This window comes from Stegostoma tigrinum, unplaced genomic scaffold (genome assembly GCF_030684315.1).
Source record: "Stegostoma tigrinum isolate sSteTig4 unplaced genomic scaffold, sSteTig4.hap1 scaffold_68, whole genome shotgun sequence".
Classification (NCBI taxonomy): Eukaryota; Metazoa; Chordata; class Chondrichthyes; order Orectolobiformes; family Stegostomatidae; genus Stegostoma; species Stegostoma tigrinum.
Genome location: NW_026728622.1, coordinates 2,038,406 through 2,066,079, shown reverse-complemented (window position 1 = coordinate 2,066,079; position 27,674 = coordinate 2,038,406). Strand labels below are relative to the sequence as shown.

At 50.3% G+C, this 27,674-nt stretch overlaps 1 long non-coding RNA gene across 1 annotated transcript in view; it reads left to right on the top strand.

The window, feature by feature from the left end:
- The window catches only part of LOC132209154 (uncharacterized), a 251,703-nt gene that overhangs the window by 19,098 nt on the left and 204,931 nt on the right, over positions 1-27,674 (top strand). The window contains exon 2 of the long non-coding RNA XR_009445246.1: positions 14,369-14,533. This is a non-coding gene — a long non-coding RNA (uncharacterized LOC132209154). The remainder of the gene's footprint in view (positions 1-14,368; positions 14,534-27,674) is intronic.

Genomic DNA, 27,674 nt, shown 5'->3' with positions numbered 1-27,674 from the left:
GGGACTCTGGCTCCGCTGCCCTGACCCGCTTGCTGCGGCCTGGGCCCCGCCGCCCTGACCCGCTCGCAGCGCCCTGCCCCCGCCGCCCTGACCCGCTCACAGGGACGGGCCCCCGCGCCGTGTCCCGCTCACAGCGACTTGCCCCCCGCAGTCCTGTCCCGCTCACAGCGTACTGCCCCCCACAGCCCTGTCCCGCTCACAGTGACTGACCCCCGCAGCCGTGTCCCGCTGACTGCGTAATGCCCCCCGCAGCCCTGTCCCACTCACAGGGACTGTCCCCCGCAGCCCTGACCCGCTCCCGGACTGGCCCCCGCAGCCCTGTCGCCCTGACAGGGACCAGGCCCCGCCGCCCTGACTTGCTAACAGCGGCCTGGGCCCCGAAGCCCTGACCCGCTCACAGCGTATTGCCCCCTGCAGTCCTGACCCGCTCACAGCGGCCTGCCCCCTCAGTCCTGACCCGCTGGCAGTGACTGGGCCCCGGCGCCCTGACCCGCTCGCAGCGGCCTGCCCCCGCCGCCCTGACAGGCTCGCAGCGGCCTGCCCCCGCCGCCCTGACCCGCTTGCAGCGGCCTGGGCCCCGCCGCCCTGACCCGCTCACAGCGGCTTGCCCCCTGCTCCCTGACCCACTCAGCGTGGCCTGGGCCCCGCAGCCCTGTCCCGCTCACAGCGGCCTGACCCCTGCGCCTTGACCCACTCACAGCGGCCTGCCCCCGCCGCCCTGACCCGCTGACAGGGACTGGGCCCCGCAGCCGTGAGCCGCTCACAGCGGCCTGGGCCTAGTAGCCCTGACCCGCTCACAGGGACTGGGTTCCGCAGCCCTGACCCGCTCACAGCGTATTGCCCCCTGCAGCCGTGTCCCGCTCACAGGGACTGGCCCACGCAGCCGTGTCCCGCTCACAGCGGACTGGGCCCCGCAGCCCTGTCCCGCTCACATGGTATTGCCTCCCCGCAGTCGTGTCCCGCTCACAGGGACGGGCCCCCGCCGCCCTGACCCGCTCGCAGCGACCTGCCCCCGCCCTCCTCACCCGCTGGATGGACTGGGCCCCGCCGCCTTGACCCGCTCACAGCGGCTTGGCCCCATCAGCGCTGTCCCGCTCACAGCGTATTGCCCCCGCAGCCCAGACCCGCTCGCAGCGGCCTGCCCCCACCGCCCTAACCCGCTCGAAGCGGCTTGCCGCCGCTGCCCTGACCCGTTTCCAGGGACCGGGCCCCGCAGGCCTGACCCGCTCACAGCGGCCTGGGCCCCGAAGCCCTGACCCGCTCACAGCGACTTGCCCCTGCAGCCCTGACCCTCTGACAGGGACTGGGTCCCGCAGCCCTGTCCCGCTCACAGGGACTGGGTCCCGCAGCCCTGACCCGCTCACAGGGACTGGGTCCCGCAGCCCTGACCCGCTCACAGCAACTTGCCCCCTGCAGTCCCGACCCGCTCACAGCGATTTACTCCGCAGTACTGTCCCGCTGACAGGGACTGGCCCCCGCAGCCCTGAACCGCGCACCGGGACTGGCCCCCTGCAGTCCTGACCCGCTCACAGGGACTGGCCCCCTGCAGCCCTGACCCGCTCACAGGGACTGGCCCCCCGCAGCCCTGACCCGCTCACAGCGACTTGCCCCCCGCAGCCCTGACCCGCTCACAGCGACTTGCCCCCCGCAGCCCTGACGCGCTCACAGGGACTGTCCCCTGCAGCCCTGAGCCGGTCACAGGGACTGTCCCCCGCACCCCTGACCCGCTCGCAGGGACTGTCCCCCGCACCCCTGACCCGCTGACAGCTAATTGCCACCGAAGCCCTGTCCCGCTCACAGGGACTGTCCCCCGCACCCCTGACCCGCTGACAGCTATTTGCCACCGCAGCCCTGTCTCCCGCACCACTGACCCGCTGACAGCTATTTGCCACCGCACCCCTGACCCGCTCACAGCGATTTGCCCCCGCAGCCCTGACCCGCTGACAGCGATTTGCCCCCGCAGCCCTGTCCCGCTCACAGGGACTGGCCCCCGCAGCCATGACCCGATCACAGGCACTGTCCCCCGCAGCCCTGTCCCGCTGACATGGACTGGCCCCCGCAGCCCTGTCCCGCCACAGGGACTGACCCCCGCAGCCCTGACCCGCTCACAGGGACTGTCCCCCGCAGCCCTGACCCGCTCACAGGGACTGGCCCCCGCTGCCCTGACCCGCTCACAGGGACTTGCCCCCGCTGCCCTGACCCGCTCACAGGGACTGTCCCCCGCAGCCCTGACCCGCTCACAGGGACTGTCCCCCGCAGCCCTGACCCGCTCACAGGGACTGGCCCCCGCAGCCCTGACCCCCTGACAGCTATTTGCCACCGCAGCCCAGACCCGTTCACAGGGACTGGCCCCCGCAGCCCTGACCCCCTGACAGCTATTTGCCACCGCAGCCCTCACCCGCTCACAGGGAATGGCCCCCGCAGCCCCGTCCCGCTGACAGCTATTTGCCACCGCAGCCCTCGCCCGCTCACAGGGACTGGCCCCCGCAGCCCTGACCCGCTCACAGGGACTGGCCCCCGCAGCCCTGACCCGCTCACAGGGACTGGCCCCCGCAGCCCTGACCCGCTCACAGGGACTGGCCCCCGCAGCCCTGACCCGCTCACAGGGACTGGCCCCCGCAGCCCTGACCCGCTCACAGGGACTGGCCCCCGCAGCCCTGACCCGCTCACAGGGACTGGCCCCCGCTGCCCTGACCCGCTCACAGGGACTGGCCCCCGCAGCCCTGACCCCCTGACAGCTATTTGCCACCGCAGCCCTCACCCGATCACAGGGACTGGCCTCCGCAGACCTGTCCCGCTCACAGGCACTGTCCCCCGCAGCCCTGTCCCGCTGACATGGACTGGCCCCCGCAGCCCTGTTCCGCCACAGGGACTGGCCTCCGCAGCCCTGACCCGCTCACAGGGACTGGCCCCCGCAGCCCTGTCCCGCTCACAGGGACTGGCCCCCGCAGCCCTGTCCCGCTCACAGGGACTGGCCCCCGCAGCCCTGTCCCGCTCACAGGGACTGGCCCCCGCAGCCCTGTCCCGCTCACAGGGACTGGCCCCCGCAGCCCTGTCCCGCTCACAGGGACTGGCCCCCGCAGCCCTGTCCCGCTCACAGGGACTGGCCCCCGCAGCCCTGTCCCGCTCACAGGGACTGGCCCCCGCAGCCCTGTCCCGCTCACAGGGACTGTCCCCCGCAGCCCTGTCCCGCTCACAGGGACTGTCCCCCGCAGCCCTGACCCGCTGACAGGGACTGTCCCCCGCAGCCCTGACCCACTCACAGGGACTGTCCCCCGCAGCCCTGACTCTCTCACAGGGACTGTCCCCCGCAGCCCTGTCCCGCTCACAGGGACTGGCCCCCGCAGCCCTGTCCCGCTCACAGGGACTGGCCCCCGCAGCCCTGTCCCGCTCACAGGGACTGGCCCCCGCATCCATGTCCCGCTCAGGGGACAGGCCCCCGCAGCCCTGTCCCGCTCACAGGGACTGGCCCCCGCAGCCCTGAGCCGCTCACAGGGACTGGCCGCCGCAGCCCGACCCGCTCACAGGGACTGGCCCCTGCAGCCCTGTCGTGCTGACAGGGATTTGCCCCCCGCAGCCCTCTCCCGCTCACAGCGACTTGCCCCCCGCAGCCCTTACCCGCTCACAGCGACTTGCCCCCCGCAGGCCTTACCCGCTCACAGCGACTTGCCCCCCGCAGCCCTGACCCGCTCTCAGCGACTTGCCCCCCGCAGCCCTGACCCGCTCACAGGGACCGGCCCCCGCAGCCCTGACCCGCTCACAGGGACCGGCCCCCGCAGCCCTGACCCGCTCACAGGGACCGGCCCCCGCAGCCCTGACCCGCTCACAGGGACCGGCCCCCGCAGCCCTGACCCGCTCACAGGGACCGGCCCCCGCAGCCCTGACCCGCTCACAGGGACCGGCCCCCGCAGCCCTGACCCGCTCTCAGCGACTTGCCCCCCGCAGCCCTGACCCGCTCACAGGGACCGGCCCCCGCAGCCCTGACCCGCTCACAGGGACCGGCCCCCGCAGCCCTGACCCGCTCACAGGGACCGGCCCCCGCAGCCCTGACCCGCTCACAGGGACCGGCCCCCGCAGCCCTGACCCGCTCACAGGGACCGGCCCCCGCAGCCCTGACCCGCTCACAGGGACCGGCCCCCGCAGCCCTGACCCGCTCACAGGGACCGGCCCCCGCAGCCCTGACCCGCTCACAGGGACCGGCCCCCGCAGCCCTGACCCGCTCACAGGGACCGGCCCCCGCAGCCCTGACCCGCTCACAGGGACCTGCCCCCGCAGCCCTGACCCGCTCACAGGGACCGGCCCCCGCAGCCCTGACCCGCTCACAGGGACCGGCCTCCGCAGCCCTGACCCGCTCACAGCGTCTTGCCTCCCATCCCTCTTACACAGGTCACCCCTTGCTCAGAAATGGTCCCAATTATCCATGAACCGGAAATCCAGCCCCCTGTGCCAGCTCCTTAACCATGCATTTTCATCTCACCTATCTTTCTCTGACTTAACTCACTAACATGTGGCACTCGTGGTAACCCATAAATTATTACCCTCTCGGTCCTGCCTTTCAGCCTCTTTGCTAACTCCTTGTACACAGTCCGCAGGATGTCATCCCTCTTTCTGCCTATGTCATTGGTACCAACGTGCACAGTGGCCTCTGGCTGCTCACCCTCCCCCTTAAGAATTTCTGACACCCAATCAGAGATGCCCTTGACCTTGGCAGCAGGGATGCAACACGCAGCCCTGGTGTCTCAAATGTGGCTACAGAATCTATGCCCCCAACGAATGAGTCTCCAACCACGTTCGCTCACTTGGATTTGCCTGACCCTGTCCCACAGCAGGGTGGTTTGTACCATGGACCTGGCTACTGCTGATTGTATAACTGACCCAGTTTAGTTTTAGATCAGTGTTAACCTTGGTTTCGTGGATAGCCAAGCACCTGAGTCGTCTACAATACATGAGAAATACATTCTTCAGCTCACGGATTCTGTGACAGTCAAGGACAAGCACTGAATTGTTCTAACCTCATTTCCAACACCTGGCCCATAGCCTTGCATGGCTTGGATAGCACTTGCACGTTTAAAAAAAAAAATAAATGTAAGGATGATGTGAGGGTAAGGACATGGAATTTTTTTGATGTGGTCATATTCTCTCTTGTTGGAGCTGATTGCTGCTTAGCACTTGTGTGGCGCAAATGTAACTTAACCTTCATCAGGCCAAGCCTGATCGTGGTCCAAGTCTCACTGTATTTTCTCACCGTTGACTTCACTGTTGGGCCTAACCAACATTTTGTACATACCCTGCCTATTCTGAAACTCTATCACTTAATATTAAGTCGAATAAAGACAAGTATCCAATGTGCCTTCCAAACCACTTCAACGACCTGGTCCATTACATTGGGGGATCAACAGGCATGCACATCAAGATCCTGAGATCCCTCTGATCATTGGTGCTTGTGAGGTCCCTATGATTCATCATGGGCTCCAAAATCTGTTTGTGCTGTGTCACCTGATCCTTATCCCGTTTGTCCTTACATGAAATAATGTTCACAAACGCTTCTCAAAAATTCTTCCCAATCCTACTTTTTGCAATCATGATACAAGTGAGCATAAAACTTGGAACACGACAGCAATAGGAATGTGCCCTTTGGCTCACCATGTTGGGCCAAACATGACAACAAATGAAATAATCCCTTCTGCCTGTCCTTGATCCATAGTCCTCCATTCCTTACCTATTCGCGCACTTAACTAAAAGTCCCTTTTAAATGCTTTCATCGTATCTGCATCCACTACCACCCCGGGCACTGTATTCCACACTTTTAACATGCTCAGTGTGAAATATTTGCCCCTCACATCTCTTTTGAACTTCCCCCCTCTCAGCTTAAATGCATGCCCCCTAATAGTGGACACTTCAACTCCGGGGGAGAAATTTTCTGACCGTTAGCTGTATTTATGTATGTCCTAATTTTATAGCCTTCTATCAAGCCTGCCCTCAGCTTCTCCTGCTCCAGAGAAAATGAAGAGTTTTTCCAGCTTCTCCCTCTCGTTCATACCCTCTATTCCAGTCAGCATGCTGGTAAATCTCTTCTGCACCCTGTCCAAAGCCTGCACGTCCTTCGTGTAATGTGGTGGCCAGAATTGAATGCAATACTCTGTGTGGTCTCACCAAAGTCTTGTAAAGCTGCAATGTGACATCCTGACTCTTGCACTGAGTTCCCCTATGAATAAAGGCAAGCATGCGATATGCCTTCTTGACCACCCTATCTACTTGTGTGGCTACTGTCAGGGAGTTATGGTCTAGGACCCCAAGATCCCTCTGGACATCACTGCTGTTTGGGGTCCTGCCATTAACTGTGTATCCCTTTCCTTAACACTTGGTCTCCTAAAATGCAACACCTCATGCCTGCCCAGATTAAATTCCATCGGCCATTTCTCCGCTCGTGTTTGCAATTGGTCTGTATCTTGCTGTGTCCTTTGACAACCTTCCATGCTGTCCACAAGTCCACTGGTCCTTATATCATCTGCAAACTTAGTGATCCCCCATCTGCATTTGCAACCAAGTCATTTACACATATCACAAACAGCAGAAATCACATCGATGCGGAACACCACTCGTCACTGAGCTGCAGCCAGAAAAACAGCTTTCCACCACTGAGACGGCAAGAACTGCAGATGCTGGAATCAGAGTTAACCAAGTGTGGAGCTGGAGGAACGCAGCAGGTCAGGCAGCATCAGAGGAACAGGAAAGCTGACATTGTTGATGCTGCCTGGCCTGCTGTGTTCCTCCAGCCCTATACTGTGTTATCTTTGTCAGCCTTCCACCGCTACCGTCTGCCTTATATGGGCAGGCCAAGTCACCATGGATCTCATGGATCTTAATCTTCTGGATGAGCATACCATGAGGGACCTTATTGAAAACCTTCGTAAAATCCATGTATATGTTATCAACTGTTCGATCCGAATTGATCACCCTTGTCACCTCCGCGAAAACTTCAACTGACTTGGTAAGACATAACCTGCCTTGCATAATACCATGCTGGCTGTCCCTTATTAGCCCATACTTTTGAGACATGAGACACTCACCAGTCTGTAGTTTCCTGGAAAGTCCCTGTTTTCCTGCTTGAACAGAGGAATGACTTTATCCACTCACCAGTCTCCGCAACCCCTCCAGTGCCTGGCAAGGATATCAGATCCTGTTGAAAGTGGTGTGTTGATGCATTTGTGTCATGATTGTGTTTTGTTTCAGCCCTGACATTCAAAGCAGTGTAAGAATGTCTTTGTGCAGCAGGCGAGGTGTGATGAGACTGAGCCTTCATACAATTGCAAGATGTTGAAAATTTGCCATTATTTATGAAAACAGTGATAAATTTCCATGATCAACATTTCTGTTACACTGCAATGATTATCCCATGGCATGTAAAATCAGAAAGATACGATAAAATGAGACTGGGTCATATGCAGGGAGAATGTTTGCCTTTCATGTCTATAGAAGTAGTGAAATATTTCCGTGAATCTAAAAGTCACTTTTCCGTTCATTGAAGGACACAATCATCGCCTTGGAAGCTTCATCACGATACTACTTTGCATTTCTGAAGAGGGAAGAAGAAATCAACATGAAAATTCAATTCCATGGTTTTGGAAGTCCCATTGAGAACACGATTCATTTGCGCCGGCATAATGCTCTGACCGAGAAAGTATTGAAGGTGAGTTTGTAGTTTGGAAGATCGCAGCAATTTATGCATCAACTTCTTCATCGATAATGTTCCATTGCTTTCAAACTGCATTTTCCACTCTGCAAGATAATAACTGTGAGAACAAGCAACAGCATCGGTAGGTGGTCTATGGGGAATGCAATGTTACAAAACCCGATCCATTCAACAACATATTTCAGATATGTCAACAAATTAAATATTCCAGCACAGGATAAAACAAGGAAGATGAGAGTGAGGAGGCAATAGCTCTGATGACAAAAGAACAGAAATTTACCTTTATCCATTCGAGCAAAAAAGCAGGCACGCAAATAAATAATCATCTAACAATGCACGTGTGCAACGGATGCTACAGGGGGACTAAAAATGCCGAATTGTTGTCATGCGTATTGCTGAAAGGATGATTGAAACAGAATCTGTGGTAAATTTGAAGAAATACAGATGATGCATCTCAGGATGTTGGAGGAAGAACATTTATGGACTGAGGCAAATTGTATTGCCCTTTTCAGGAGTTATTGGGTTCATAATGAATTGAAACACTTCCTTCTGTGCTGAAAGCTTTAGTTTAGTTGCAGCTGGATGACAATTTCTGTTCCTGGTAATATTTAGCAAACTGTTAAAAGTGAATGTCACTGCACAGAATTCCAAACATGACTCCAATCAGTAGAGAAAATATCCAAGGTGTGTGATGAGTTGTATCCTCTCATGTTGAACAGCGCAGCGACAGATACAATGGAGGCACTGATGATAATGTTCCAAGAATCCTTAGATTGTGGAAAATTCGCAGAGGATTGAAAGATGGTGAACATAACACCATTATTACAAAGATACTTGGACAAAATAGTAAGCAAGTATTGCCAATTTAGGTCAACCTGGGTAGATGTTCATGCCGGCAATGAAAGATGAAATAACAGGGTACTGAGTGTGCTATAACATCCTACAGAGTGAACATCCTTTCATAACGGGGAAATAATACTTGACAAACTTGCTACAGTGCTTTGAGAAGGAAACAAACATTACTGATGAAGGACCACCAGTTGATGTCGTACATTGAGATTTCAACAAAGCATTTGATAAGGTACAGCTCGTAAGGTGTCTCGAAGGAAAAGAGCCCGTGTGTTCAACGGTAGTATGTTCGGATGGACAGAGGACTGCATCGTTAATAGAAGTAGAGTTGTAGCAGCAAGATGGTAACTGACAAGTCATGTACAGCCACAGAGCGAATGCTGCGGAGGCCGTACACCTCATGTTGACTGGGTTGATTTCGGAAATGGCGGGGGGGATTGCTCTGCTTAGGAAAGTTGGGCAGGCAGGGACTACGTTCATTGGCGTTTTTAAGATTGAAAACAATGTTATTTTTTCAACATTTAAGATTCTTAAGAGGCTTGATGGTGTATATCCGGAGAGATTACTCCCATTTGTGAAAGATTTTACGACCAGAGGCCACATTTTCAAATTGGTTGCCCATTAATTCAGGGAAGAATTACTTCTTTCAGGTTGCAGCAATTTATTGAACACTTTAGCCAAGAAGGTTTTAGAGGTAATGCCATTAATCATATGCTAGGCTGTAACGGCCAGGTTAATTTTTAAATCAAGAAACAATGATAATGAGAAAAGGGTCGAGGCCTGAAACGTCAGCTTTTGTGCTCCTGAGATGCTGCTTGGCCTGCTGTGTTCATCCAGCTTCACACTTTGTTATCTTGGATTCTCCAGCATCTGCAGTTCCCATTATCAGTGATAATGAGAAAAGGGTAGTCGTTACAGTGGAAGATACTTCAAGGATCCCCTTATTACTAAAGAACACAGGGAGGAATTAAACACATCACTACCACACCATCACTACCATGAGAAAAGTAGCAGTAGACAATCTAATGGAGTGAAAGCAGATTGGACTCTTTGCCGTGATGGTTTACTTTCTAAGATTCTAAACAATGAGCTTCAGAGTCGGTGTCTGCTTTGACTGTAATTTCCCAAAAAGGTTTAGATTCCAGAGAAGCATCTGAGGGCTGGAAAACTGCTGATGTGACATCCCTGTTTAAAAAGGAGAGAGGCAAAAAGAAGATAACTACAACCGAACCAGCCTAACATCTATTGTTGGAAATATGTGGCAATCAACTATGAAGAAAATAGTAGCAGAACATTTGGAAAATCAGAATCTAATCAAACAGAATCACCATAGCCTGATGAAAGAGAAATTATGTCTGGCTAATTTGTTTGGGTTTTTGGAGGAAGTTTTGGGAGGAGAATTAACAGAGGAAAACCAGTAAATGTGTTGTGTTTGGACTTGGAGAAAGCATTGAGAATGTACTCAAAAGTAATAAGCTAAGAGCTGAGGTTTTGAAGGTAGTATATTGCTATGGATCAGTATACTTTGCACGTTCTGGAAGGAGAGATCACATCTCGAGTGAAATGCACCTAGTGAATATATATTTTGGGGAACTTGGTGGCAATCCGGTAAGTCAGTGCAGAGGGTAAGAGGTGCCATTTGCTTGCTTTTTTTGCCTGATAGTTCGTAAGCATTTTTTTTGAGACAGGGTGAATTGAAGCCAGAATCAGGGACCGAGAGGGTGAACCAGGTTCATTGGTTGGTGATCGCTACTGGTTTAAGAATCTATTATCGGTAGCTTTCAGATTGAAAGTAAATCGGAGAAATATTTACAGGCTACAAACTAAAAGACCAGAATGTTTTCAAATCAAATTAAGAGCGAAGTAATTGAAATGGAGATGCCAGGCCAGATGATGATTTGTACCTACATGACGGGCGAGTGGTCAGGCCCCATACTCCAGCTTAGGGTTGATGAACTGGAATCTCAGTTTTTACCAATCAACAAATCATGTGGGGGACAGTTACTGGGGAATGCTGTGCTTCAGGAGGCAGTCACACACCTTAGATTAACTAGCTGAAACTTGGTCAGTGGCCAATGACAAAGAACAGGGCAGGTGGAAGGTTTCAGGATGTAGTGCAGAAGGAACCTTGGCCTTTGATCTTATCTGACAGGTTTGAGATTCTTTCTTCCTGTGTGGATGAGAGTGCAGGGTATAGGGAAGATGAGTAAACTGACTGTAGCACTGTGGTACAGGGGGACATTGAAGAGGGAATAAAAAGTGAAATGTAGTTATAATCAGAGGTAGTATAGTTAGGGGAATGAACACTGTTCGTTGTGACCAGGATCGAGAGTCTCGAAAGTAGTGTTGCCTGCCTGGTGCCCAGGTTCAGGAGATTCCATCTCGGCTACAAAGGAACTTGAAGTGGGAGGAGTAGAAATCCAGCTATCGTGGTCCACACAGGTACCATTGATATGGAAGAAAGAGGAAAGAGGTTCTCCTGAGGGATTATGAGCACCGAGGTGCTGAGGTGAGAAAGCAGAACCAGAATGGTAATAATCTCTGGATTATTATCTGAGCAATTTGGCACGGTGTGAACATTATTATAGATGTACATTGTTCAAATGGTGGCATGGCAGAAATGTGTTTGAATTCATGGGACATTGGCATCGGTATGGGGAAGGACGGAGTCGTTCTGGTGTTATAGGCTCAACGAGAATCATATTGGGACAAGTATCCTCGCAAAATACAGAGCTAGGTCTGGGGCTAGGGCGTTAAAATAAAAAGTGTGGAGTGGGTGAGCTCAGTTGCATGGAAAATTGTGGAAAAAGTTAGAAGCTGGTAAGTGCTCAGCAAAGTTTCCAGAGCAAGTAATAGGACAAAAAGTTTGGAAATGGTCAGGAGTCTCACTTCAGCTGCAGCAGATAAGAAGGGTGGCTGTAAATGCCAGACTGAAGATCTTGTATTGAATTGCAGGGAGTGTATGAAACAAAGTGAATGAGTTTGTGGTGCAGATTGAAATTGACAGATACATCACTCTGGGTATCACAGAGAGGTGGTTGTTAGGGGATAAGTGTTGGGAACGAAATAGCCAATGATTCATGTCCGATAGAAAGAACAGGCAAATGAACAGAGATAAGAAAGTGTGGAGCTGGATGAGCACAGCAGGCCAAGCAGCATCTCAGGAGCGTAAAAGCTGACGTTTTGTGCCGAGACCCTTCTACTTCTGTGTGTTCATCCTGCTGTGTTCATCCAGATCCACACTTTGTTATCTTGGATTCTGAAGCATCTGCAGTTCCCATTATCTCCGATACAAATGGACAGAGATGCCAGGGTTGGCTTGTCAGTAAGAAATGAAGGAACCAAATGAAGGAACGCGCTGAAGGAACCAAAGCTCTTGTGCTTGTTTATTAATGACTTGGAGGAAAGCGGTGCATGTGCTGTGGCTAAATTTGTAGATGACTGAAAAAATATTTAGAAAGACAAGGCATGGCCCAGAAACAGAGATTTACCAGGATGTTACTTGAATCGGAATGTATTAGCTATAAGGAGGGTTTGGTGGAAATGCTGTGTCATGATACATGTAATGAGATCAACCATGATCTCACCAAATGATGGAGGAATATTCAATGGGCCAAATGACTTTTTTTCTGAGTCTTCTTGTTTGACAATGCATTCATGAAGGTGTTTTTTGTTTCTCTCTTGGATAAGATGTGGAAATGAAATGTATACGAGATGATGGGAACTGCAGATGCTGGAGAATCCAAGACAACAAAATGTGAGGCTGGATGAACACAGCAGGCCAAGCAGCATCTCAGGAGCACAAAAGTGCTCCTGAGATGCTGCTTGGCCTGCTGTGTTCATCCAGCCTCACATTTTGTTGTCATGAAATGTATACACTTCCTTTTCATCTGGGAATAAATAATTGTTCTGAACGATTTCCATTGACTAATAGCAATCTGACAAGCTTCGCAATGTAAAGAGATTTTTAGCTTCTTTTTAATTGTAAAGGTATTCTTTGGAATTAATTTGGCATATATTATTTGCATCTCAGGAAATATGTTCATCACTGCATCTCAAAAAGTGCTCTGTTGTATGACAGTAGCTTTTTAAAGATCACTTCAATGGTTGTGATTTTGAGTTGCCATAACACACATTAAATTACACTGTTGGCCAATCTGTCCATGATTATTTCATTATCTTATGCTTCAAACAGACAAGGAAATATTGGTGATGCAATGAAGTGTTTGACTCTCAAATATAATTGCTGTTATAGTTTCCACTTGGAAGAAAGATTCACATCAAATTGACTGGTCAAGGAAATGGGACACTGACTGTGAGTACTTTGAATGTTCGAGTTATTCCTAAAATGAAAGTTATGACCTTGATGATTTCTCTTTCATGCAGATATGAAGAGACTCTTTTAAAATATCCTCTCGGTTAGTGGTTCAGGCATAAAAGTGCAATATGTATATTTATGTATATACATGTACATGCGTCATCTGAAAAGATAATGAGTATAAATCACTTGTGACAAGGTGAGAATGAGTTATCCAGATAGTAAGAACTGCCAATGTTGGTGTCTGAGATAACACATTGTGGAGCTGGAGGAACACAGCAGGGCAGGCAGCATCAGAGGCTGAGGAAAGTTGAGGTTTTGGGTCAGGACCCTTCCTGAGAAATGGAGGGTGGAAGGGAGCTCAGAAACAAATAGTTTTGAGGGGGAGGAGGTGGTAGGGAAGGTAGGTGGGATGGTGATAAGTGAGTACTATCCAGATTGGAACAGATTTTCCCCAGGGGGTATTGAGTACGAATTCCAAATCACTCTCAAAATCTTAGTGACTGTTAACATTGATGTTTTTTGTCTGTGTGTTTCAGTAATTGCATGACAGTTGAATGGTTCGTTGAGAGTGAGGAACCTATGGACTCTCACACACCAAGATGGAATTTAGTTCGAAGAGTGACTTCAAAATAGTTGCTTGCTTTTAAAATCTTGACCGTTTTTGCTGTCCAGTTGAATGAATTTAGCTTCATACTGCTTCAATAGGAATTAGTGTTTAATAGGAACATATTTGTGAAACTTACAGTTCCGTAAGTTTTAGCATAAACTGGTCCAGCCTTTCGGTGCTTGCAAAAAGGCTCACCTCTCCATTAATACCGAAGGAAAATTGGAGTTTAAAAGTAAGTTCACCCGTTGTCAGGGAATGAAATGTTAATGTTGACTCGAAAATAATTTTTTAAAAAGTCATATATTTGTGTAACACTGAACTCAAATTAAAATTTGGATATGCTAGTTTTACAGATGGTTGGATATTGAATTCATTTTAAATGAGGGTGAAGATCACCTTAAATCCAGCATATTTGTGAAGAAAAGAAATAGCATATCAAATAAAATTAACTGCATGACTCTTCATAGCCCTATATGTAGAATTTCATTCCGAACTATGAGACAGTTGTGACCCCATACTACCTCAGTGCTCATGGCAAGAGTAAGACTCCTGTTTGACGTGCTGTGCACTGCATGGAATGGCGGCAACATCAGATTCATTGATGCTTGAGAATCAAAAGAATATGACGATAAGATTTAAAATCAAAATCTCATTGAACACTTCAAGGAATGTATTACAGGAAGAGGGGGAAAGCATGTATGACTAATAGAAGGTGGTGGCGCAGATCACATAGACCTGTGTGCTAAAACTTATGACAAATTTCACATTGAATGGAACAGTTTAAACAGGCTGGAGGAAGCAGACATGCCAGCCCAAACTTTTTGAATTTGAGCATTCTGTTCATAAACATCAGCAAAATTGTTGGAAACATGTTTATTCTTTCTCTTTTATTGCACAGAACCATACGATTAGACTGTTTTGATGAGAAATTTAAAGATTACGTGTCCCATCCGTTTGACTCACAGTTTGGTACCATAGGTTGGTACGATCTTCGTTGGAGAAGGAAAAGGGATGTTCCAGATACAGAAAACCGTCAAACCATTTACAACAAAGTCCATTTCTGGTTAGTATTAATTAATGCAGTTAACATTTTTAGCTTGACATGATTGCACAATGGAGTCAATAAGAAAATTCCATCTGATATTCCACATAAATTTTAAGTGGATATTAAAGCAGCTCATTTCTTTTTCACGCTGTATGCTGCTTTTAAGAATGGTTGTCTTATTGTCGAAATGTTTAGCTTTGACTCCATGGCTTCTTCCATTAGCTCACATTGAAACACATGTTTCTTCAGCCAAAAATGCACATTTACCCGGTGTAGCTTGACCAACCTTCCCCTGTGGTCGTTCCCCTGAAATCCCCTGCGGTAGCTCCCCTGAAAAACAACTATACCATTTTGGATACTGTTCCGGGGACGACTTCGCAGGGGTATGCAGTAGGGTGCAGGTCTCTGGCACAGAGTCTGTCCCTCTTGCACAGAAGGGGAGCGGGGATAGGAAGAGAGTGATAGTCATTGGGGACTCAATAGTTGGAGGGACTGATAGAAGATTTGCCGGGAACGAAAGAGACTCACGATTGGTGTGTTGCCGACCAGGTGCCAGGGTCTGTGATGTCTCGGATCGTGTGTTTAGGGTCCTGAGGGGAGAGGCTGACCAGCCCCAAGTCGTGATATACATAGGCACCAACGGCATAGGTAGAAAGAGGGATAGGGATGTCAGGCAGGATTTGAGGGAGCTAGGGTGGAAGCCGAGAGCTAGAACAAGCAGAGTGGTCATCTCTGGTTTGTCACCCGTACCACGTGATAGCGAGGCAAAGAACAGGGAGAGATTTCAGCTGAAGACGTGGCTGCAGGGATGGTGCAGGTGGGAGGGCTTCAGGTACATGGACAATTGGGGCTCGTTCTGGGGAAGGTGGGACCTGTACAAACAGGACGGTCTCCACTTGAATGAGAGGGGCACGAATATCCTGGTGGGAAATTGGCTAGTGCCATTCGGTTGGATTTAAACTAGCTCAGAAGGGGGATGGGAAACTGAGGTGTAGTCCCAGTACACAGGAGGATGAGCGTAGGGAGGACATGGTCAGGACCTCACTGTCACAGGAGTGTGCTGGCAGACAGCAAGCTGGATTGAAGTGTGACGACTTTAATGCCGGGAGTATCCGGAATAATGTAGGTGAGGTTGCAGCTTGGATAGGTACCTGGGACTTCGATGTTGTGGCCATTTCGGAGGCATGGATAGAGGAGGGTCAGGAATGGATGTTGCAGGTTCTCGTGTTTAGATCTTTCATTAGGGTCTGGGAAGGTGGTAAAAGAGGGGGAGGTGTGGCTTTGTTGGTCAAGGACAGTATAACGGCGGCTGAAAGAACCTTTGAGGACTTGTCTACTGTGGTGGTATGGGCTGAGGTTGCCAAGGAAGGTTTGTCGACTGAGCCAGTGTGGGTGGACGTTCGGAACAGCAAGGCAGCAGTCACTTCACTGGGGGTTTTCTACGGACCCCAAATAGCGGTTGGGAGATCGAAGAACTCATTGGCCGGCAGATTGTTGAAAAGTGCAAACGTATCAGGGTTGTTGTTATGGGTGACTTCAACTTTCCCAATATAGATTGAAACCTCCTTAGTGCAGATGGTTTGGATGGAGCCGTTTTTGTCAGGTGTGTTCAGGAGGGTTTCCTGACTCAGTATGTGGACAGGCCGAGGGGGGAGGCCATTTTGGATTTGGTGCTCGGCGATGAGCCAGGACAGGTGTCAGATCTCGTGGTGGGAGAACACTTTGGTGACAGTGACCGCAAGAGCCTCACATTTACCATAGCCATGGAAAGTGAAAGGAGCAGTTACCAGGGGAAGATATTTCACTGGGGTCAAGGAAACTATGATGCTATCAGACAGGAGTTGGGAAGTACAGATTGGGAGCAATTGTTCCACAGAAAGGGCGCAGCAGACATGTGGAGGCTGTTCAAGGAGCAGTTGTTGCGAGTGATGTATAAATTTGTTCCTCTGAGACAGATAAGAAGGGGTAAGATTCAGGAGCCTTGGATGACGGGTACAGAGGTGCTTCTTGTCAAAAAGAAAAGGCAGCGTACGTAAGGTGGAGGAAGTGAGGGTCTAGCACAGCTTTAGAGTATTACAGGCCTGCTCGGAAGGAGCTCTAAAGATATTGCCTGTACAATTGTTACCTGTTACAACCTTTGCGTCCACGCTTGCTCATTCAATGGTGTCAAGATGCCAGCAGTGCATGTACCTTCTCCATCCCCTAATGCCGTCAGCTCACACAAGACATAGTCCTTACTTAAAATCTTCTGATCAACCAACGTTCATTGTAATGGACATTTTAGTTGTCTGTCATGAAACGAAAACTGGTTCTGACTGGCATGACCTGCAGTGCAAATGAATATAATCTGCGAAACGAGATTCCTTATGGGCTTGCAGCCGCTACAAATAATTGCTTTTCAAAGACGTTGCATACATACATTTTTTTCTCCTGTCACCTTAGATTATTTTTTTGTTTATGCATGTTGTGTGGGTTTCCAGTCAGGCCCATAAACTCAGGTTGATGCAGTCACTGTTACAACACGGTATTGAAGGAGAATTTGTGATCTTTGGAGTTTCATTCCAGTGTCTGAAGGAGTGCACCATCAAGCCACTTCAGAGCACTACTGGCGACGAATTGTTGCAAGTTTTCAAGTGTTACCGATCGTCACATAAAATATGGCCTTTTTGTTGTTGCGCTATTCATCTTAACTGCACCATATCTAGTATTTCGGCTTGGAAACTATTTCAATTTTTTTGATTGACTTATTCAAAATCATTTATGATTGTTGTCATGATATCTACAATATGTTATTTTGATTGGACATAGAGGATTGGATCTGTCTTAATGGAAATAATGTATGCGCTTATAAAACCCCTTCTGGGCAAGGTAGTTGCTCACTGGTTAGAGCTGCTCATGCACTGGGGAGCCAATTGAGATTCCAGTCTTGGGTAACTATCTGTGTGGAATTGACACGTCCTCCCCGCGTCTGCGAGGGGCTTCTGCCAGGTGCTGCAGTTTCCTCCCATTGTTCAAAGATGTGCAGGTCCTTATATGTGATTTGTGAAGCATTTCTTAAATGTTTCAATCCTGCCAGCATCCAGTGCCTTGGACAAAATAACTGGAGATGAATAAAAGATACTGTGCCTTTTGACACCATTTCCTGCTGGATTTTCATCAATCCTGCTTTATATCGGTGACAACTTCCATGACCTTTTTTGATGCTATGTCTGAATTGACAGTCTAGTTCCAAATATTTGTTGTGCAGTATTTCAAGGTCTCTGTTACAGCATACCCATGAATGTCCACTTCAAAAGATACTTCCATATCATAGAATCCCTACGGTGTGGAAACAAGCCCCTTTTGACCCAAGAAGTCCACGGCCACGCTCCAAAGAGCATCTCACCCTGACTCATCCCCCGACCCTTTCCTCAGTAACCCTACGTTTCCCATGACTAACACACCTACTCTGCACATCCCTAAACACAATGGGCAAGTTTGGCATCTTCCATACACCGAGCCTGCACATCTTTGGACTGTGGGAGGAAACCAGAGCACCCAGCAGGAACCCATGCAGGCATGGGAATGTACAAACTCCGCACAGAAAATCGTCCAACGGTGGGATCGAACCTGGGTCCCTGGCGCTGTGAGTCAGCAGTGCTAACCACTGAGCCACCGTGCTGCCCTTGGAGTTAGACAGAGCTTGCTTGTTCTTGGGTGGCCTCAAACTGCCAACCTCCACTTCGTGGCAAAAGTGCTGACCAACTGCACTCATCTTCACTGGTTTTTGCTTTGTATCATTGAATTCAATTCTTCAAACTCTATGATAAATATTTAAATTTCCATTGATATGTGAGCGTTGTTTTTAGTACGCAGTATTGGTTTATTATGTTTCATTGGTACATAATGAATATTGTATGTATATGCAAATGGGCAAGTTGGTAATGATGCAGTCCGCAGACCTAGAGGATAATAACACTGTCCTTCAATCGCCCACGATGCCCTCTGCAAATTGGTAGAAAACAAAAATTTCTAAAAAATTCATCTCTCCTCCCGTCAGTCGATCAAAATTAATTCAGGATTTTGTACAGGCCAATAAGCGTAAGATTACACGAGCCTAAACAAAACTACTGGCTCATATTAGTTCAGGAAAGTGAAAGGGCAACAATAGAGGTAGGAGGAACTGCAGATGCTGGAGAATCTGAGATAAGAAGGTGTAAAGCTGGATGAACACAGCAGGCCAAGCAGTATCATCCGGCTCTACACCTTGTTGTCTCAGATTCTCCAGCGCCAATTTTCTGAAGTAGGGTCTTGTTCCGAAACATCAGCTTTCTTGCTTCTCTGATGCTGCTTGACCTGCTGTGTTCATCCAGCTCTCCACCTTGGGCAACAATAGAGTATGTTTTAAGTCACTAGATATGTTACGTGGGTTTGTCTTCCTTAGGGTGGACAATGGGATGCAGTGACTGAGGACAATGGGATGCAGTGACTGAGGGCAATGGGATGCAGTGACTGAGGGCAATGGGATGCAGTGACTGAGGACAATGGGATGCAGTGACTGAGGACAATGGGATGCAGCGACTGAGGACAATGGGATGCAGTGACTGAGGGCAATGGGATGCAGTGACTGAGGGCAATGGGATGCAGTGATTGAGGACAATGGGCTGCAGTGACTGAGGGGAATGTGATGCAGTGACTGAGGGAAATGGGATGCAGTGACTGGGAATTGGGACGCTGTGGCTGAGTGAAATGGGACGCAGTGACTGATGGAAAGGAGATGCAGAGACTGATTGAAATGGGATTGCCGTGACTGTGGAAAGGAGAAGCAGTGACTGAGGAAATGGGACGCGGTGACGGATGGAAATGGGATGCTCTGACTGAGTGTAAAGTGAAGCTTTGAGTGAAATGGGATGCAGTGGCTGTGTGAAATGGGATGCAGTGGCTGTGTGAAATGGGATGCAGTGGCTGTGTGAAATGGGATGCAGTGACTGGTGGTAATGAGATGCTCTGACTTAGGGAAAGGAAATGCAGTGTCTGTGGGAAATGGGATGCTGCGACTGAGGGTGATGGGATGCAGTGACTGATGGAAATGGATGCAGTGACTGAGTGAAATGGGAGGCGGTGACTGAGTGAAATGCGATGCAGTGACTGAGGTACTGGGAAGGAGTGACTGAGTTAATAGGGATGCAGTGCCCGTGCGGGCTTGGGGTGCAGTGACTTAGGGAAATGGGATACAGTGCCTGAGTGAAATGTGACGCACTGACTGAGTGAAATCGGATGCAGTGACAGAGTGGAATGGGATGCAGTAACTGCGTGAAATGGGATGCAGTGAATGAGTGAAATGAGATGCAGTGTCTGATGGAAATGTGATGCAGTGACAGAGTGACATGAGCTGCAGTGACTGATGGAAATGGGATGCAGTAACTGAGGGAAATGGGATGCAGTGACTGAGGGACATGGGATGCAGTGACTGAGGGACATGGGATGCAGTGACTGAGGGAAAGGAGATGCAGTGACTGTGGGAAATGGCATACTGTGACTCAGGGTAATGGGATGCAGTGACTGAGGGGAGTCGGATGCAGTGAGTGTGGGAAACTGAATACAGCGTCTGAGAGATACGGGAAACAGTGACTGAGGGAAATGTGATGCAGTGACTGAGGGAAGTGTGATGCAGTGACTGAGGAAAATGTGATGCAGTGACTGAGGGAAATGGGATGCAGTGACTGAGGGGAATGGGATGCAGTGAGTCTGGGAAATTGAATGCAGCGTCTGAGAGATACGGGAAACAGTGACTGATGAAAATGGGATGCAGTGATTGAGTGAAATGTGATGCAGTGATTGAGTGAAATGTGATGCAGTGACTGAGTGAAATGTGATGCAGTGACTGAGTGAAATGGGCTGCAGTGACTGTTGGAAATGGGATGCAGTGATTGAGTGAAATGGGATGCAGTGACTGAGTGAAATGAGATGCAGTGACTGAGGAAAATGGGATGCAGTCTGTGAGTGAAATGTGTTGCAGTCACTGAGTGAAAGGGGATGCAGTGACTGAGTGAAATGCGATGCAGTGACTGAGTGAAATGCGATGCAGTGACTGTTGGAAATGGGATGCAGTGTCTGAGGGAAATGGGTTGCAGTGACTGACGGAAATGGGATGCAGTCAGTGAGTGAAATGAGATGCAGTGACTGAATGAAGTGGGATGCAGTGACTGAGTGACATGGGATGCAGTGACTGAGTGACATGGGATGCAGTGACTGAGTGACATGGGATGCAGTGACTGAGGGACATGGGATGCAGTGACTGAGGGACATGGGATGCAGTGACTGAGGGACATGGGATGCAGTGACTGTGGGAAATGGCATACTGTGACTCAGGGTAATGGGATGCAGTGACTGAGGGGAATGGGATGCAGTGAGTGTGGGAAATTGAATACAGCGTCTGAGAGATACGGGAAACAGTGACTGATGGAAATGGGATGCAGTGAATGTGGGACATGGGATGCAGTGATTGAGTGAAATGTGATGCAGTGACTGAGTGAAATGCGATGCAGTGACTGAGGGAAATGGGATGCAGTGACTGAGGGAAATGGGATGCAGTGACTGAGGGAAATGGGATGCAGTGACTGAGGGAAATGAGATGCCAAGACTGAGTGAACTGGGATGCAGTGACTGATGGAAATGGTATGCGGTGACTGAGGGAAATGGGATGCGGTGACTGACGGAAATGGGATGCAGTGACTGAGGGACATGGGATGCACTGACTGAGGGACATGGGATGCACTGACTGAGGCACATGGGATGCAGTGACAGAGGTACTGGGAAGGAGTGACTGAGTTAATGGGGAATCAGTGCCCGAGCGGGCTTGGGGTGCAGTGACTGAGGGAAATGGGAGACAGTGCCTGACCGAAAAGGGACGCACTGACTGAGTGAAATGACATGCAGTGACTGTGGGACATGGGATGCAGTGACTGAGGGACATGGGATGCACTGACTGAGGGAAATGGGATGCAGTGACTGAGTGAAATGGGATGCAGTGACTGAGGGACGTGGGATGCAGTGAATGAGGGACGTGGGATGCAGTGACTGAGGGACATGGGATGCAGTGACTGAGGGAAATGGGATGCAGTGACTGAGGGAAATGAGATGCCGAGACTGAGTGAACTGGGATGCAGTGACTGAAGGAAATGGGATGCAGTGACTGAGGGAAATGGGATGCAGTGACTGACGGAAATGGGATGCAGTGTCTGTTGGAATTGGGATCCTGCGACTGAAGGTAATGGGATGCAGTGACTGAGGGTAATGGGATGCAGTGACTGAGTGAAATGGGATGCAGTAACTGAGGGTAATGGGATGCAGTGACTGAGTGAAATGGGATGCAGTGACTGAGTGAAATGGGATGCAGTAACTGAGGGTAATGGGATGCAGTGACTGAGTGAAATGGGATGCAGTGACTGAGGGCAATGGGATGCAGTGACTGAGGGCAATGGGATGCAGTGACTGAGGACAATGGGATGCAGTGACGGAGGACAATGGGATGCAGTGACTGAGGACAATGGGATGCAGTGACTGAGGGGAATGGGATGCAGTGACTGAGGGGAATGGGATGCAGTGACTGAGGGAAATGTGATGCACTGACTGAGGGAAATGGGACGCAGTGACTGGGAATTGGGACGCAGTGACTGATGTAAAGGAGATGCAGTGACTGATTGAAATGGGATGCAGTGACTGAGTGAAATGGGATTGCCGTGACTGTGGAAAGGAGATGCAGTGACTGAGGAAATGGGACGCGGTGACGGATGGAAATGGGATGCTCTGACTGAGTGTCAAGTGAAGCATTGAGTGAAATGGGATGCCGTGGCTGTGTGAAATGGGATGCAGTGGCTGTGTGAAATGGGATGCAGTGACTGGTGGTAATGAGATGCTCTGACTTAGGGAAAGGAAATGCAGTGTCTGTGGGAAATGGGATGCTGCGACTGAGGGTGATGGGATGCAGTGACTGATGGAAATGGATGCAGTGACTGAGTGAAATGGGAGGCGGTGACTGAGTGAAATGCGATGCAGTGACTGAGGTACTGGGAAGGAGTGACTGAGTTAATAGGGATGCAGTGCCCGTGCGGGCTTGGGGTGCAGTGACTTAGGGAAATGGGATACAGTGCCTGAGTGAAATGTGACGCACTGACTGAGTGAAATCGGATGCAGTGACAGAGTGGAATGGGATGCAGTAACTGCGTGAAATGGGATGCAGTGAATGAGTGAAATGAGATGCAGTGTCTGATGGAAATGTGATGCAGTGACAGAGTGACATGAGCTGCAGTGACTGATGGAAATGGGATGCAGTAACTGAGGGAAATGGGATGCAGTGACTGAGGGACATGGGATGCAGTGACTGAGGGACATGGGATGCAGTGACTGAGGGACATGGGATGCAGTGACTGAGGGAAAGGAGATGCAGTGACTGTGGGAAATGGCATACTGTGACTCAGGGTAATGGGATGCAGTGACTGAGGGGAGTCGGATGCAGTGAGTGTGGGAAACTGAATACAGCGTCTGAGAGATACGGGAAACAGTGACTGAGGGAAATGTGATGCAGTGACTGAGGGAAGTGTGATGCAGTGACTGAGGAAAATGTGATGCAGTGACTGAGGGAAATGGGATGCAGTGACTGAGGGGAATGGGATGCAGTGAGTCTGGGAAATTGAATGCAGCGTCTGAGAGATACGGGAAACAGTGACTGATGAAAATGGGATGCAGTGATTGAGTGAAATGTGATGCAGTGATTGAGTGAAATGTGATGCAGTGACTGAGTGAAATGTGATGCAGTGACTGAGTGAAATGGGCTGCAGTGACTGTTGGAAATGGGATGCAGTGATTGAGTGAAATGGGATGCAGTGACTGAGTGAAATGAGATGCAGTGACTGAGGAAAATGGGATGCAGTCTGTGAGTGAAATGTGTTGCAGTCACTGAGTGAAAGGGGATGCAGTGACTGAGTGAAATGCGATGCAGTGACTGAGTGAAATGCGATGCAGTGACTGTTGGAAATGGGATGCAGTGTCTGAGGGAAATGGGTTGCAGTGACTGACGGAAATGGGATGCAGTCAGTGAGTGAAATGAGATGCAGTGACTGAATGAAGTGGGATGCAGTGACTGAGGACAATGGGATGCAGTGACTGAGTGACATGGGATGCAGTGACTGAGTGACATGGGATGCAGTGACTGAGTGACATGGGATGCAGTGACTGAGGGACATGGGATGCAGTGACTGTGGGAAATGGCATACTGTGACTCAGGGTAATGGGATGCAGTGACTGAGGGGAATGGGATGCAGTGAGTGTGGGAAATTGAATACAGCGTCTGAGAGATACGGGAAACAGTGACTGATGGAAATGGGATGCAGTGAATGTGGGACATGGGATGCAGTGTTTGAGTGAAATGTGATGCAGTGACTGAGTGAAATGCGATGCAGTGACTGAGGGAAATGGGATGCAGTGACTGAGGGAAATGGGATGCAGTGACTGAGGGAAATGGGATGCAGTGACTGAGGGAAATGGGATGCAGTGACTGAGGGAAATGAGATGCCAAGACTGAGTGAACTGGGATGCAGTGACTGATGGAAATGGTATGCGGTGACTGAGGGAAATGGGATGCGGTGACTGACGGAAATGGGATGCAGTGACTGAGGGACATGGGATGCACTGACTGAGGGACATGGGATGCACTGACTGAGGCACATGGGATGCAGTGACAGAGGTACTGGGAAGGAGTGACTGAGTTAATAGGGAATCAGTGCCCGAGCGGGCTTGGGGTGCAGTGACTGAGGGAAATGGGAGACAGTGCCTGACCGAAAAGGGACGCACTGACTGAGTGAAATGACATGCAGTGACTGTGGGACATGGGATGCAGTGACTGAGGGACATGGGATGCACTGACTGAGGGAAATGGGATGCAGTGACTGAGTGAAATGGGATGCAGTGACTGAGGGACGTGGGATGCAGTGAATGAGGGACGTGGGATGCAGTGACTGAGGGACATGGGATGCAGTGACTGAGGGAAATGGGATGCAGTGACTGAGGGAAATGAGATGCCGAGACTGAGTGAACTGGGATGCAGTGACTGAAGGAAATGGGATGCAGTGACTGAGGGAAATGGGATGCAGTGACTGAGGGAAATGGGATGCAGTGACTGACGGAAATGGGATGCAGTGTCTGTTGGAATTGGGATCCTGCGACTGAAGGTAATGGGATGCAGTGACTGAGGGTAATGGGATGCAGTGACTGAGTGAAATGGGATGCAGTAACTGAGGGTAATGGGATGCAGTGACTGAGTGAAATGGGATGCAGTGACTGAGTGAAATGGGATGCAGTAACTGAGGGTAATGGGATGCAGTGACTGAGTGAAATGGGATGCAGTGAATGAGGACAATGGGATGCAGTGACTGAGGGCAATGGGATGCAGTGACTGAGGACAATGGGATGCAGTGACGGAGGACAATGGGATGCAGTGACGGAGGACAATGGGATGCAGTGACTGAGGACAATGGGATGCAGTGACTGAGGGGAATGGGATGCAGTGACTGAGGGAAATGTGATGCACTGACTGAGGGAAATGGGACGCAGTGACTGGGAATTGGGACGCAGTGACTGATGGAAAGGAGATGCAGTGACTCTGTGAAATGGGATGCAGTGACTGAGTGAAATGGGATTGCCGTGACTGTGGAAAGGAGATGCAGTGACTGAGGAAATGGGACGCGGTGACGGATGGAAATGGGATGCTCTGACTGAGTGTAAAGTGAAGCATTGAGTGAAATGGGATGCCGTGGCTGTGTGAAATGGGATGCAGTGGCTGTGTGAAATGGGATGCAGTGGCTGTGTGAAATGGGATGCAGTGACTGGTGGAAATGAGATGCACTGACTTAGGGAAAGGAAATGCAGTGTCTGTGGGAAATGGGATGCTGCGACTGAGGGTGATGGGATGCAGTGACTGACGGAAATGGATGCAGTGACTGAGTGAAATGGGATGCAGTGACTGAGTGAAATGCGATGCAGTGACTGAGGTACTGGGAAGGAGTGACTGAGTTAATAGTGAGGCAGTGCCCGTGCGGGCTTGGGATGCAGTGACTTAGGGAAATGGGATACAGTGCCTGAGTGAAATGTGACGCACTGACTGAGTGAAATCGGATGCAGTGACTGAGTGGAATGGGATGCAGTGACTGCGTGAAATGGGATTGTGTGAATGAGTGAAATGAGATGCAGTGTCTGAGGGACATGGGATGCAGTGACTGAGGGACATGGGATGCAGTGACTGAGGGACATGGGATGCAGTGACTGAGGGACATGGGATGCAGTGACAGAGTGACATGAGCTGCAGTGTCTGATGGAAATGTGACGCAGTAACTGAGGGAAATGCGATGCAGTGACTGAGGTACTGGGTAGGAGTGACTGAGGGACATGGGATGCAGTGACTGAGGGACATGGGATGCAGTGACTGAGGGAAATGGGATGCAGTGACTGAGGGACGTGGGGTGCAGTGACAGAGGGAAAGGAGATGCAGTGACTGTGGGAAATGGCATACTGTGACTCAGGGTAATGGGATGCAGTGACTGAGGGGAATGGGACGCAGTGAGTGTGGGACATGTGATGCAGTGACTGAGTGAAATGTGATGCAGTGACTGAGTGAAATGAGATGCAGTGACTGAGGGAAATGGGATGCAGTCAGTGAGTGAAATGTGTTGCAGTCACTGAGTGAAATGTGTTGCAGTCACTGAGTGAAAGTGGATGCAGTGACTGAGTGAAATGCGATGCAGTGACTGAGTGAAATGCGATGCAGTGACTGTTGGAAATGGGATGCAGTGACTGAGGGAAATGGGATGCAGTGACTGACGGAAATGGGATGCAGTCAGTGAGTGAAATGTGTTGCAGTGACTGAGTGAAATGGGATGCAGTGACTGAGTGAAATGGGATGCAGTGACTGAGGACAATGGGATGCAGTGACTGAGGGACATGGGATGCAGTGACTGAGGGAAATGGGATGCAGTGACTGAGGGACATGGGATGCAGTGACTGAGGGGAATGCATGCAGTGAGTGTGGGAAATTGAATACAGCGTCTGAGAGATAGGGGAAACAGTGGCTGATGGAAATGGGATGCAGTGAATGTGAGACATGGGATGCAGTGATTGAGTGAAATGTGATGCAGTGACTGAGTGAAATGTGATGCAGTGACTGAGTGAAATGCGATGCAGTGACTGAGGGAAATGGGCTGCAGTGACTGAGGGAAATGGGATGCAGTGACTGAGGGAAATGGGATGCAGTGACTGAGGGAAATGAGATGCCAAGACTGATGGAAATGGGATGCAGTGACTGATGGAAATGGGATGCAGTGACTGAGGGAAATGGGATGCAGTGTCTGTTTGAAATGGGATCCTGCGACTGAAGTTAATGGGATGCAGTGACTGAGGGAAATGGGATGCAGTGACTGAGGGTAATGGGTTGCAGTCACTGAGTGAAATGGGATGCTGTGACACTGTGGAATGGGATGCAGTGACTCAGTGGAATGTGAAGCATTGACTGAGGGAAAGGAGATGCAGTGAATGTGGGAAATGGGATGCTCTGGCTGAGGGTAATGTGATGCAGTGACTGAGGGTAACGCGATGCAGTGACTGTGGTTAATGGAATGCAGTGAATGAGGGATAGGAGATGCAATGACTGTGGGAAATGGGATGCAATGACTGAGGGAAATGGGATGCAGTGACTGATGGAAATCAGATGCAGTGTCTGAGGGAAATGGGATGCAGTGTCTGAGGGAAATGGGATGCAGTGACTGAGCGTACTGGGATGCAGTGACTGAGCGTACTGGGATGCAGTGACTGAGCGTACTGGGATGCAGTGACTGAGGGTAATGGGATGTAGTGACTGATGGTAATGGGATGCAGTGACTGAGGTGAAATGGGCTGCAGAGACTGAGTGAAATGACATGCAGTGATTGAGGAACGGAGATTCAGTGACTGTGGGAAATGGGATGCACTGACTGATGGAAATGGGATGCAGTGACTGAGGACAATGGGATGCAGTGACTGAGTGAACTGTGATTCAGTCACAGAGTGAACTGTGATTCAGTCACTGAGTGAACTGTGATGCAGTGGCTGAGTGAAATGAGACGCAGTGACTGAGTGAAATGAGACGCAGTGA